Source organism: Mercenaria mercenaria, chromosome 2 (genome assembly GCF_021730395.1).
Source record: "Mercenaria mercenaria strain notata chromosome 2, MADL_Memer_1, whole genome shotgun sequence".
Classification (NCBI taxonomy): Eukaryota; Metazoa; Mollusca; class Bivalvia; order Venerida; family Veneridae; genus Mercenaria; species Mercenaria mercenaria.
Genome location: NC_069362.1, coordinates 20468409 through 20483367, shown reverse-complemented (window position 1 = coordinate 20483367; position 14959 = coordinate 20468409). Strand labels below are relative to the sequence as shown.

The 14959-nt window shown below is 34.4% G+C and overlaps 1 protein-coding gene across 2 annotated transcripts in view; it reads left to right on the top strand.

The window, feature by feature from the left end:
• Positions 1–14959, top strand: part of LOC123563445 (tachykinin-like peptides receptor 99D) — a 357242-nt gene that overhangs the window by 19796 nt on the left and 322487 nt on the right. The window contains exon 1 of one of the 2 annotated variants that reach the window (XM_053531865.1): positions 12087–12219. The exons of the other annotated variant lie outside the window; for it this stretch is intronic. The gene's annotated coding sequence lies outside the window, so the exon portion shown is untranslated. Of the gene's footprint in view, positions 1–12086; positions 12220–14959 lie in introns of those variants that run through there. 2 annotated transcript variants of the gene reach the window in all.

Genomic DNA, 14959 nt, shown 5'->3' with positions numbered 1-14959 from the left:
TGCTATCCGATTTAGATATTTAAACGTTCGTTAATAATCAAAAACTTACAAATACAAAAAAAAAAGGATCATCAGATGTTGGAGTATTTGAAAAGTCGCTTAAAGAAGCCGTTCCGGACGAAACCTAGAAATTGGTATCAGCCCTGACTGTCTGAGAGCTACCTCAGCAGTTTGTATTTAACTGTTAAGAAACAAAATGGAGAAGATTATGAATGGCAACGGACGGGCGGTCAGCATCCAAAACATGTCTGCTCTATAATTCAGTTTTCGTCGGATCTTCACCAAACTTAATGACAATGTTTGTGGGCATTACATCTCGGCCAGTTTCGATAACCAGCCAAATTGTACCAGACACTCTTTGATTATAGTCCTTGAATTACTCGAAAAACGGGGAATTTAGTTTTGTCCGCTCTTTTAAGTCGAACAGTTTTCATCCGATCTTCACCAAACTTGCTGGCAATGTTTGTGGGCATAATATCTCGGCAAAGTATTATTATCACCCAAATCGCCAAATGGCTGTTGTAGGGAGGTTGCACCACATTTTTTTTTAATGATGATACGCAGAAAAAACAACATTCAATGAATTGCGTATATTACGTATGAAGTGAAATAAATATAGAATAAAAAGGTTATTTAAGGTCTAACATTGTTCTGTATAATATATATTTGCACTCGTACCAAGCTGGGAGAAACTAGAAAAGGCAGGAATACAGTATTCAGTGAAACATTTTTAAATTAAACTATTATTATATTAAGATAAAATAGATATAGAATAAAAAGGTTATTTAATATTGTACTGTACAATACGAGATATATTTGGACTCGTACCCAGCTGAGAAAACCATATTGAACTCGCCTAGCGGCTCGTCCAATATGGTTTTCTCAGCTGGGTACTCGTCCAAATATATCTCCGTATTGTACAGAACAATGTTAAATATTCTAATAATATAGGTTTTTAAATATGCAAATTTAAGTTTTTACAATAGCAATTAGCATAAGCGCAACTTGTTTTAAGTATTCATATAAATGTTTAAGCGAGTCAATAAGTTCAGTAAAGTTAAGTAAAGTAAAGTAAATTAATATAGAGTAAAATGATTAAATAAATAAATTAATTAATAGATATAAAATCAAGTTTTATTGATAAGGCCAACAATGTTACTGTCAACAGGGAACATTACACTGGGATTGGTTTACAGTTATTACAGAAACAAAAAACAAAAAATGTCTTTGATGGGTGACTTTTCTGTCTAAAATTCTATCAAAGTAATAGATCTTGCCTTATAAAGCGATTTTACTTATCAAACGAAAAACATACCATTTCAAACATTTAGATTTGTTTCCATTGGCGGTAAGCTGACCTTAAGTTACTTGTTTCTCATCCCAAGGGTTTCAAACCTTACTTAAAATGTACAATTATTTTAGTTGTGAAGGCTTTAAAATTGATTTACTTAAAAGGACATACGTCCGATAGTCACGTTCCAAGAAAATACTCCTACAGCAGTGTATGTATAGATGTGTAAACAAAAGACATATATACAGATATACATACATAGACAGCAAAGGAAAAAGGGAGAACACTGAACACACTAATGAACACACAACTGGGCATAGCCTTAGACTGGTTAATGGGTAAAAGCCAGTGATTTTGCACAGGCCGGACATGTGGTTAAATTCATGAAACCATTTAAGCTCGAAAATTCCGTTATGGTCTACAAGTTATAGTCTGGACTAAAACAAAAAAGAAATAACAAAAATACACTTTACTGTCTATCATTAGATAAATACAAAACCTGTACATTTTGTTCAAAATCGCAAATCTCTCATTGCGTATAGATTCCTTTACTTAAAAAAATTAAAACTGTGGCCATGAAGCGTCTAAACAACAACCATTTGAGATGTGCCGATGTTTTGCAGCACAAAAGCCACTGACATATCAGATCACCTTATATACATTTATACAATACGTTCTTGTACATATTTCAATTTAGGATGTATGGGAATTAAGTTTTTAGATTATGGCGATTTGCACATACAAAACATCGTCAGTGGTTATTGTCCAGGCCAAAAAGAGAAGCAAACAGCTAAATTAAAACAAAGACTTAAGTCATTTTCAGTTAAAGAGCTAGCTGAGAGAGAGGAACTGTTAATTCAAGTTCACTTGTAGGGGCCATTTCTGTTTCCAGATTTGAATTTAGTACGTACTTAGTCCCCCTCCCACCTCATTTTCAAAGCAAAACTCTTTATAAAACTACAAATAATTTGTATTTTATTCTGGAGTTTTTGTTTCAAACCTCAAACCTTCAAAACAGACTAAATTCATTATTACCCAGTAAAATGAAAAATAAAATTTTAGTCTGATAGTCTATTTATCTTTATTTCGGCGCATTTTTCCAAATTATGTGAATTTGTATGTCTGAAGTAAAATGCAAGTAATAAAATATCGATTATAAAGCAATAAAATTGTTTTAACTTTAACCAACCTTGAAGCACAAAAACCGAAACCGATTAAGAAGACATGCATATAAATCTTATCTATTTTGTTATACAGTATATGTTTACACTTTTATGTAAATAGTTATAGTGTACCACGCAAAACTTATTCAACTTATAACAATACGATACGATACAGATATAGTTACACTTGTAATTTACAAAACATCTGCTCTTATAACGAATGCTTTCATGTTTAAAATTTACTATTTATTAGTTTCAGGCACTCCCATGAAGTTATTTAACTAATATCGATAAATAATACTTTATCTGTCATGAATAAGTATAAGTAAATCTACCGGCTCTCGAAATATGACAACAGCTATATTATCTAAATAAGTTTTAAAGAGGATCTACGCCGTACTTACTAATGATGTTGGAGCCACGAAATCGTAGTACGATGAACCAAATTATGATATATTACATGAGCCATCAAAATTCATTATGTACAGCATTGAAAAACAGAGGAGAGTATACGCCGGATACTGTGGTATGGCATGTCATATCAAATTTATCCAATGACAATCTTTCATGAAACTACTTTTAAGCCCTCGAAGGTGGGCATATTAAAATTGCACTGTCCGTCCGTCTGTGCGTCCGTGTAAATTCTTGTTCGGGCTGTAACTCTGTCATCCATAAAAAGATTTTAAAATAGCTTGGCATAAATGTTTACCATAATGAGACGACATGTCATGCTCAAGACCCAGATTCCTAGCTCTAAGGTCAAGGTCACAGATGTCAAAGGTTACCAGGGTCTGTTTCGTGTCCGGTCCATAACACCGCCATCCATGAAGGGATTTTAAAATAACATTAACCATAATGAGACAACATGTCACGCGCAAGACCCAGATCTCTAGTTCCAAGGTCAAGGTCACACTTAGAAGTCAAATGTTAACAGGGTCTGTTTTGTGTCCGGTGCGTAACTCTGCCATTGATGAAGGGATTTGAAATTACTTGTCGTAAATACTGAGATGACATGTCATACCCCTAGCTCCAAGGTCAAGGTCACAATTAGAAGTCAAAGGTATCCCTTGTCTGGTCAATAACTCTGCCATTTATCAATGGATCTGAAAGTAAATGTTAACCATATTGAGAAGGTGTGTCACGCTTATGACCCGGATCTCTTGGTTCAAGGTCATGGTCACGAAATGGTGTGTATTTTTTTTTTGCGCAGACAACTGTAGCATTCTTGTGCATGCTTCGGGGGAATTTGTCACCAATAGTGATAGGTCTTGTTTTATATTAAGATATTTACTTCAACGTAAGCAATCCTCAGAAATAAACTGTGTATGCAAAGCTACATCCATAAATGTTTTACAGCAATAATCGTTTGTTTTTTAAAAAATCCCCTTGTTAGTGGTATCACACATATGTACTGTTTAGCTATACATGTATTAAGTGTGTACTATTTTAAGACTACTGCATAGTACCTTTAATACACATAAACCTGTACATTGTATGCCTTATATTAAACTGGCGAATACATTGTGTAGTTGTTATCTATAAAATGTATTACGACATTATTGACACCGTTTTAAGAAAATTGGCCATTGTGGTATTCTGGTCTGTTTGTATCAATAAATTTGTTGCGATATATACTAGGATCTTCTGTCAAAAAACAAATCACAAAGCAGCAACTAGTGTTGACAAACTTGAAACGAAGCAAAAGCTATGAACTATTTGAAGTTGCAGCCAGTGTAGTAGACAGATAAATCAGTTACTTTGTCGTTTTGCTCAAGCAGAATGAATACAGTACACGGTAAAGCGAAAAGCATATTATCATGAACTACTCAATCGAAAACTTCTTGCCTGAAGTAACAAGCAACAGCTTATATCAATGAAATCACTGACAATATGTTAATTATTACATGAAAACTATTGAAGACAGATCAGTACTGTACCCAAAAGGAAAACACAATTATATAATTATAATTCGTCAATAGATTAACTAAACTGTAAAGCACAGCGAATGTCATACAATTTATGAACATCAAACCACTTGACAAATAAAAAAAAGAATGTTTGCCTTGGGCAGTTAGGCACAGCTTGCACCTGTAACCTTTTAATAACAATACAAAACCATTCACAGAATTAATTCTTGATTGAATACCTCACTGCATTACCTATAACGACAATTAAATACCTGCAGTTATATTTCCCCAGTTTTGTCTTAATACCGATGCATATATATTCATGAGCTTTACTTATTTTCGTAAATGTGATCTCATATTCGAGGTTATTTTATTTCATCAGAGTGTAGCTCTATACGAGGAAATATTCTTTCGGAGCGTAGCTTGATACGAGGTACTCTCATTCAATCGAAATGTTGCTGTATACAAACCTTTCTTATTCTACCGAAGCGTATCTCTCTACGAGGTATTCTCATTCTACCGAAGCGTATCCCTATACGAGGTGTTCTCATTCTACCGAAGCGTATATCTATACGAGTTTTTCTCATTCTACCGAAGCGAATCTCTCTACGAGGTATTTTCATTCTACCGAAGGGTATCTCTCTACGAGGTATTCTCATTCTACCGAAGGGTATCTCTCTACGAGGTATTCTCATTCAACCGAAGGGTATCTCTCTACGAGGTATTCTCATTCTACCGAAGGGTATCTCTCTACGAGATCTATCTCTCTATGAGGTATTCTCATTCAACCGAAGGGTATCTCTCTACGAGGTATTCTCATTCTACCGAAGCGTATCTCTATACGAGGAATTCTCAATCTACCGAAGCGTATCTCTATACGAGGTGTTCTCATTCTGCCGAAGCATATCTCCTACCGAAGCGTATCTCTATACGAGGTGTTCTCATTCTACCAAAGCGTATCTCCATACGAGGTATTCTCATTCTACCGTAGCGTATCTCAATACGTGGTGTTCTCATTCTACCGAAGCGTTTTTATCGTGTTGAGCGGCTTGTGGAGGTTCCACTTTTTCTATTCCACGCACTTCTGCAGTTGAGAAATTCATTTCCTCAAGTTATGGTCTTAAGAAACTTAAAAGACCACTCCCAAGTGCTTTATCCTATAAATATATGCACCGGCTAGTAACATTTATACCAAATAATGTTAAAACCTCTTGACGGATAGCGGAGTTATTGACCGGAAAGGAAAAAAACCTAATGACCTTTCATTTTAAAGTGTGGCCTGTAGGGAACATTTGTGCTAAGAAATATTAAAATCGCTTGATAACAGAGTGGACATGTTGAATGTGGGTGTTGCACATGAAACATGCCATTATAGGGAACATCTGTGTCAAGTTGTATGACCCCCACCCCCAATGGATTATGGACCGGACAGGAAAAAGACCTAAAGACTTTTGACCTCAGAGTGTGACCTTGATGTGTTGTGCAAATCGGTTTTTGTTGATGCTGCTTTTAGTGTTGTTGTTGTTATCGTCATAATTGATATTGCAAATTAATTCAAGTCAATCCACATGTTGTACTATCTCAAATGAAAACAAATGCAGGGCATTCAAACCTGTAACTTTCTCGAGAGTTCAGAGGAAACACACATTACTGAATCAAATCTATGGGGCATAGGATGCAGAAAGGTTGATTAATTGCAAACTAGGTTCAATAACAAAATATATGTAACAATTATCATAAATGTAGATACATATAAATGTCGGAACAGAAAATTCGCTGAAATTATTAATTAAAAGTCTTTGGAAAGTTAACGTTATTTAAGAACTACCTTCATGTTAGTACTTTTATATAAAAGGTCGCTCTTAAAAGCCTATTATAGTCGAATGATAAATTTGACGTATATAAAATGTTGTTTGCGAGTCACCTTAACAACATCATGATCAGTTTCAATATTAGCAACGCTATCTTCCAACTAGTATATATTTGGCAAATGCATGTCTACGCAAAGCTTTTGCATTTATGCAATGTTCTGATTTGCTAATATATAAATGTAGATGCAAGCAAATGTAATAATGCTATAAGTTACTTTCAATCAATATGTTTAACCAAATACTTTTCATGAAATCCCCAAAAAGATACTTTAATAGAATGAGATTACCTATTATAAAGCTACACTTCGATAGAATGAGAATACCTCGTATAGAGATAGGCTTCGGTAGAATAAGAACATCTCGTTTAGAGATACGCTTCGGTAGAATGAAATTACCTCGTAGAGAGATACACTTCGGTAGAATGAGAGTACCTCGTATAGAGATACGCTTCGATAGAATGAGAATACCTCGAACAGAGATAGGCTTCGGTAGAATGAGAACACCTCGTATAGAGATACGCTTCGGTAGAATGAAATTACCTCGTAGAGAGATACACTTCGGTAGTTCGGGATCAGTGCTTCTCAAGTTTTGGATTGGAAGCGTTTTCCACGTTCTGGCCCCTGTGACCTTGACGTTTGATCGTGTGACCCTAAATATAATAGGTGTCATCTATTCTGTAAGTAATATCACCCTATGAAGTTTGAAGGTTCTGGTTGCCAAGCTATTGATGGGAAACTGTTTTCCATGTTCTGGCCCCTGTGACCTTGACCTGTAATGGAGTGACCCCAAAATCAAAAAAATTCATCTACGCTGCATGTCCAGTCATCCTATTAAGTGTCAACATTCTGAGTCAAGTGGTTGTCAAATTATACCTCGGAAACAGAGGTCATCTATTCCGCATATCCAATCACCCTTTGAAGTTTCAAAATTCTGTGAGAAGTGGTTGTTAAGAGTTTTACATGTTCAGGCCCCTGTGACCTTTACCTTTCATAAATGACTCCAAAATCAAAAGGGTTTATCTAGTCTGCATGATCAATCATCCCATGAAGATTCAACATTCTGGGTCCTGTGACCTTGACTTTTGATGGAGTGATCCAAAAATTAATATGAGTTATGTGTTCTGCATGTCCCATCACTTTATGAAGTTTAAACATTTTGGGTCAAGTGGTTTTCAAGTCATTGCTCCGAAACTGTTTTCCATGTTCAGGCCCTGTGACCTTGACCTTTGATAGAATAACTCCAAAAACACTAGGGGTTATTGACTTTGTAAGTCCTATCAAAGTATGAAGATAAAAGGTTTTTGGTCAAATGGATCTTCAGTTTTTGATCGGATTTGAAGTGTGAAAGATTCTGGTCCTTTGACCTTGATCTTTAATCGAGTGACCCAAAATAATTTGAATGTCCAATTATCCTATGAAGTTTCAACATTCTGGCTCAAGCGGTTCCCAAGTTATTGATCGGAAACGGTGTTCCATGTTCAGGCCTCTGTGACCTTGACATTTGATGGAGTGACCCCAGAAACAGTAGAGGTTATCAACTCTATAAACCTATAATCATATGAAATTTGAAGGTTCTTTAAATGGTTCTTCAGTTCTTGATCGGAAATGAAGTGTGACGGACGGACGGATGGACAGGGCAAAGACAATTTGCCCCCCCCCCCCCACTATGGGAGGAGACATAATAAAACTTTAGTTTAATAGTCTATGTTTTTTAATTTATGCGCATATTTCCAAGTAATGTGCATTTTTATGTTTTAGGTAAGCTGCAACAAGTAATAAAGCGTTAAAATTGTTCAAACCTTAACCAGTCTTGCATCACAAAAAAAAAACCAAACCGATTAAGAAGTTCAGAAGCATGCGAATTAACATAATTTATATTAGCACTTCTGCGATGTTATTAAACTTATATCGATAAATAACACTTTATCTATCATTAATCAGGGTAGGTAAATCTACCGCCTCTGAAAATATAACAACACCTGAATAAGTTTTACAGAAGATCTACGCCGTATTTACAATTTATGTTGGAGACACGAAATCGCGATATGATGAGCCAAATTATAATAATAGTTTTTTTTTTTGTTGGGCAGATTGCAAACATTGGTGTTTGCAATTTGTGGCGGGTTATTGATAACCTAACGTTTGATTTTATACTTACATGCATAATAATAGCGTAAAATCAATAGTAAAATCAAACAGAGAGAAACTCCCTAAATACATCTAGTGTACTATAGTAAAACAGAGGAGAGTTGGTTGTATTTAAATTCGGTGACGGAGTTCGATGCTGTGTTATGGCATGTCATATCAAATGTGTTCTACAACTATAGATATTCAATGCCCATATTTTATTAAAATAATTTATCTTTCGATTTTAACGTCAGTTTAGGAAATATTCTGAAATAAACTGCGTATACAGAACTAATATTCATAAGTAAATGTCATACATTAACAATCTTTCGTCAAAATAACTTCCACTTTTTGGTGGTACTACACATTTATACTGTTTAACTATACACATATGAAGTGTGTACTATTATAAACTTAATGCATAGTATTGTTTATACACACAAACCTGTTAATTATTGCTTATATACATAGTAATTGTTCTTTTTTTCAAATATGAATTATTGGTCTTGTATATTTTTAAATATATTTCTATCATTTGATGATTCTAAGCTATATATCATAATGTGCTTACAAATATATTTCTATCATTTGATGATTCTAACCTATAAATCATAATGTGCTTACATAGACAGTTCCATGAATACTTTCTGTACAGATGCGTTTTTATATCAGCATCTATTATACATAGTGGTATCTAAACACAGTCAGTCAGCTGAAACAGACAAAGAAAACAAAAGACCAAAGATAAAGAGAGATTTGCTTCGGCAAACAATCAGGAATAATATTTAAATTATCCTCTTTACAATAATACAAAAAAAAACTCAGATTGTTTTTCTGTAACAAAATATTGAATTTATAATTGATATGTTTTACATTCGAGAGAGAAATTTGGAATTTCATAATTCATAAACTTCAGCAATTTATCCATCAAATAAACAAAACAAAATTGAACGTAACTCACAGAATATTGAAATTTGATAGAAATTACAGTAGCAGATCGAGACAGCAGTATTCATAGACGAATGAAAAAATAGACGTACGATTGCGCCTTATCTTAAAACGGGCAAATATCGTTATTATATCTGTAAAATGTTTAACTGACCTATTTTCTTGATAAGTAGGATTATTGTTGTATTCTAGTCTGTTTTTGTCAATACTTTTATGCGATTTAACACCAGTTTTTACAGATCACATTACAGGTAGCTCAGCAACTACCAGATCTTATGTCAAACTATGTTTACAACACAAGGCTGTAAGTTAACAAGTAAGAAATCAAGCTAAGAGATATGCCGAAGTGAATAGAAAAATGATGCCAAAATGGAAAAAAAATATTAAGTAATTTTGCTCCAGTAGAATAAATGCAGTCCATAGTACAGCAAAAATCATACTTTTTTGAACCATCAAACTCTAACAGTTAAGAACGTTTTGCCTAAGGTACTAAGCAACAGCCTGTATCTATCAGTTTACAATGCAAAATTATTGAAAGAATGTTTATCATCAAACGAAACAATTATCAGATAGACCAGGACTATACCCAAGAAAAACAATTATATAATTATACTGCGTCAACAGATTAACAATAATTCAATCTGATGTAATCACAATCTATAAACATCAAACAATTAAGAAAATATAAAAGAACTGTTTGCCATAGGCCGTTAGGCACAGCTTGTGTCTGTAAGTTTTTAATAACAAGTTATCAATACGAAATTCTTGACAATATTTCTTGCTGATCACATGATCGATACATAATTATCTTACCCTTGTTGCACCTCAGAATGGTAACAATGTATTTTGGTAGTCACTACCGAAATGCGGTACACTCAACACAATTTAGTAGTTTACAAAAATAACAGAAACGCGTTGAATTTGTACACATCCGACGCAAAACGGTATTAATAATAATCTCATGATTTTCCAAAAGAATATTGGATATTGGATAAGAACTGCTAAAGTTAAAGTGCGCATGCTGTCAATACTTGCAATTTTGAGCAATTAAAGGGGCGTAACTCCAGAACTACTGGGACGCCCCGGCTAATTATTGAATTTGCCCGAGATGTTAACATTCTGATCAAGTTAGGCGAATAATGGAAAAATAATGCTCAAGTTACATAGTAAACAATTTTTGGAGCCGCCCAAACGCCGCCCGCACCCCGCAGGTGTTCTTATAGATGAAGAAAAAAGCCAAAATCTGCGATAAATATTTAAAGCAAATCATTCGCATTTATATATGTAGATAAATAATAAGATACATGACATTGTATACCTTATTGCGGAGGAAAAAGCGTCATTTCTGAGTAAATGATATATTTTTTATCCATCTAATTCCACAGAACTCGCCATTTCCATGCGTTGTCCGGGAGGACCCCAAAATACCACTCGCATGTATGCACCAAAATAAAAATCTAAATCTAACAACGGAGACTTTAGTTCTTGGAAAATTATTCGAGTAAGACTATGCCCACATTTTATCATTCTTTTACGTTGTGTTTCAAAGATGTCTGTGGTTGACTGTCGAAACCCCTAACCTTTAAAGAGAAAACATTTTTTTGCCCGAAATATTTCTCTAAGACCCTTGAAGCATGCACAGTATTCACCATTTATGTTTATTTGGGATGTTTTAAAATCTATCTAGGTGGAGGACATAGGACCCCTTTCACACGATACGAAAACTATATCTCGGGAGGGGAACTTCGAACCCCCTCCCTCCGCCATTTTTATAGGAGACATACTCCTTTTATCTCTCTCTTTTGTGCGTAATGTAAAAATGAGCACAGCGTCTGATGTAGAAAAACACTACCAATTTTGAAAATACCTTCCATTCAATGATCCTTAACACAGCATATGTACCCTTGCAACGCATTTTGTCGCCACCAAAACTCGGCCGAATTAGTGCGTTGCTACCATTTTGAGGTGCAATATATCCTTAAATCGAATGAAATACAGGCAAATTGTTTATATATTTTCCCCATTTTGTCTTATTACCGATGCATATATACTTACTTGTGTGTGTGTGTGTGCGTCTGTGTGTGTGTGCGTATGTGTGTGTGTGTACGTGTGCGTGTGATCCCATGTCATGGAAATGTAGGTATATACGAGGTCATCTCATTCCGACCAAGTGTATTTGAGGTAGCCTTACTTACACTGAAACTGACCATGGCCTCATTTAAATGACTCGTTCACAACGTTTAGTTTACTTAAGTTAATATTTTGATTATTTCGCTTAACTATAGCGATCTATATATGAGCCGTGCCATGGGAAAACCAACATAGTGGCTTTGCGACCAGCATGGATCCAGACCAGCCTGCGCATCCGCGCAGTCTGGTCAAGATCCATGCTGTTCGCTAACGGTTTCTCTAATTGCAGTAGGCTTAAAAGCGAACAGCATGGCTCCTGACCAGACTGCGCGGATGCGCAGGCTGGTCTGGATCCATGCTGGTCGCAAAGCCACTATGTTGGTTTTCTCATGGCACGGCTCATACGAAGTTACTAACATACTGCATAATCTGTTCAGGTATTCCTCAGTACAGTAACGCTAGTCTTCCAAAGATTGTGAGTAAAGAATTTCAACAGTATTCTTTACGCCTATATTTGTTACTCTGGCTACATGCATTTTGTTTTACTTTACCAACAAAAAACCGATTAATGCACAATTAATCTCGCATCAATCACAATCAATCTGCTGTCAGTGTGATTTCAACGTCTTACGCATTTGTTACTTAGATAATATGATGTACATTATTTAGACTACTTATTGTGTTGGCTATTTTACATTAAACCAGGGGAGACATTCTACAGTTGTTTTGAGCATTATGCTAGTGATATTTCCACATAAAAAAGTGTATAACATTGGAGCCCAGGTAGGTGTGTATTATAGTTTATAGAAACGAAATCTGACGAATATCAATTAAACTTTTAACCTCTTTTGAGCTTTAAAAAACAGATGCATTATACGCAGCATTTAACCACAGAAGCATTTGATATGCAAAACACATTTTCAAAACGCCGTTGGTATGATTACAAAATGTGATACTTAGCTCGTTAGTTTGAAAAGCTCAAATAAGTTTTATATACATTTGTATTTCGACATTTTCTGTCCATATGTTATGTTACTGTTAATCTTACAGATATTGTCAATAGTGGTATCAACAAATTTAAGTGAGATAGGTCTGACTTTGGATTGTTTGTTAGAGGGTCGACACTGCGTCCACGGTGCAATTATTCATCGTTATGTTACTGTGAAATGTACGTTTTTTCAGCTCTTACACGAGTAAATGTTATTTTCTGTGGTTTGTTCATTTTTGAATGCATAAACATTCAAAGTGTACCACTAACGTCATTACGCATGCCAAAAATACTTGGTTCTTTGTTTCTTCTTCTGTATATTATACACATTATTATGACCCCTGAAATGTTACTTTTTGAACAATCATCGTACTTAGCATACTTTGATATTTGGCATTTGATTTACTTCGAGAAACGCATAAATAAGGTCGTACTAAACGGTTTTGAAAGTTAAGTTGTGATGTCTATTGTATGTAGGTGTGTAATAAAATCAAATTTACACTGTGTCTAAAATCATTTGTGCTCTACCGCTGGTTCAAATGCGGAATTTGGCAGTAACTTGGGGAGGACAGGTTTGTACTGGTACAGAATTCAAAAACACTGGTTGGGTTAACTGTCCGCCGTTACATAACTGAAATACTGTTGAAAAACGGCGTTAAACCTAAAACAAACAAATAAATGAAATAAAACTGATATTGTATTAACAATATTTGAAAGTAATGACAAAAATTTACCCTAATGTTCGGTGAGCTAAGTTCAGCATCCAAACTATAACTGTTAACATGTTCAAAATTTTGATGTTGCTTTTTGTAAGATCGTCAACACTTGTTTTGAAATAACCTTATCAGATATGTGATAACGGGCAAATTATTTTTCTCTACGCTTATTAAATATTGTAACATATAGTGCACACCCAGAGAAAGCTTTTTTATCCTGTATTGAAACTAACAAGTATCCGAAGGAAAGCAGAACAGATTGTTGCGTTTATCTGAAAGATCTGCAACATCTGTTCATTTTAATATTTCGTTTAATGACAATCGATGCGGTTTCCATTATGTAACATACGCTTACATACTTGAAATTTGATCTAAATTAAGGAGGTAGGTTACATTGTTACAAGGGTAAATTCAGATTAGTTGAACCGCAGCATGTTATTGTATTTCGTGTAATATGAAGTTTTAACTGCTACAGTCTCAATTTCGTTTGTCTCTGTCCCTTCAAGTTCAATTTTCATCCAGGTTTGAAGAACATGACCCTCCAAAGGTATTTCATATTGAAAGAAGAAGGAAAATACGGATATTTAACACTTTTCAGTGTATTTTAGTTTCATTAATATCGGTAGAAGTCTGCATAATTGATAATTTTACTGGTATGCACGTTATCTTTCTAATATAAGCTTAAAATTTATATGTCGCGGGGCTCGTGTTTCCATGGTAACGCATTTTCTCTCATTTTTAAACAACTATGTATAAAAATAGGGGTTTTCGACGGCTTCAGTGCCATTCTGTTAATGACCAACATAAAATATTTGGGTAATATTATTAGCAAAATACCAAGCACTTTACATGGTACCCTATTTTTCTTAAATTTTAAAGTAACCATGGCAACAGAGATGTTTAAAGTAGCTTATATCTTGCTGTTTGTCGTAAATTCTTTAAAAAAATATTGAATAAGATTATCTTTCTAGCTAATGTAGCTTTAAAACATATCATTTCTAACGTAGGTTACATTTTCGTGTTATTTGCATTTATTCAAACAAATTTCACAGCTAGGAATACGTACAGCAGTACCCCTCGTCTGCAATTTTTCATGGAAAAATCGTTCAGCATGCTGCTATTATTCTCATGGATATTGTTGAAATGAAAATAAAAAGCCGAAGCTGTGTTTCTTAAATAGACAAGTCGCAACGCTTTTGAATTTTACATTTCGATACATAGGTCACGGGCTTCGTTTCCATGGTAACATCAATTCAATTCAAGAAACCACAATTTTCTACTGAAATTTGAACAATTTTAGATCTTAGTTTTAGTATATAAGTAACAAATTATCAATGGAACCTGAAAAATAGGTATTACAAATCAAACTGCTAGACTTTTTATTTGAAAATGGCCGTAACAAGTAATCTTTCACCCAACTATATTCCAAATAACATTGGTTGCCGTCATCCATTTTCTTACATTCCGCATAACATTTCAATATAACTACATAAAAGAAGCAAAATATTGATTATTATTCAGAGCAAAAGACTCATTAAAATTTTTCAGCAAATAATGGTTATTTGAAAATAGTTAAAATAAAGAAAATGTACAGAATTACGTACTTTCAAGATAAATGCTATTAATTTTGCGCGGTAACTGACACGTAACGTCATGACGTCAATGACGTCACTTTAAGGCAAAATTGTTTTGAAGCGTTTCTGCGGCAATTTATTCATTATTTATGCATTATTATACCATAAAGCATCAGATCGAAGACAAGTTCATGATTTGTTTTCAGAAGAATGAATATACAAACACATTTAGTTTGTCGTAAACG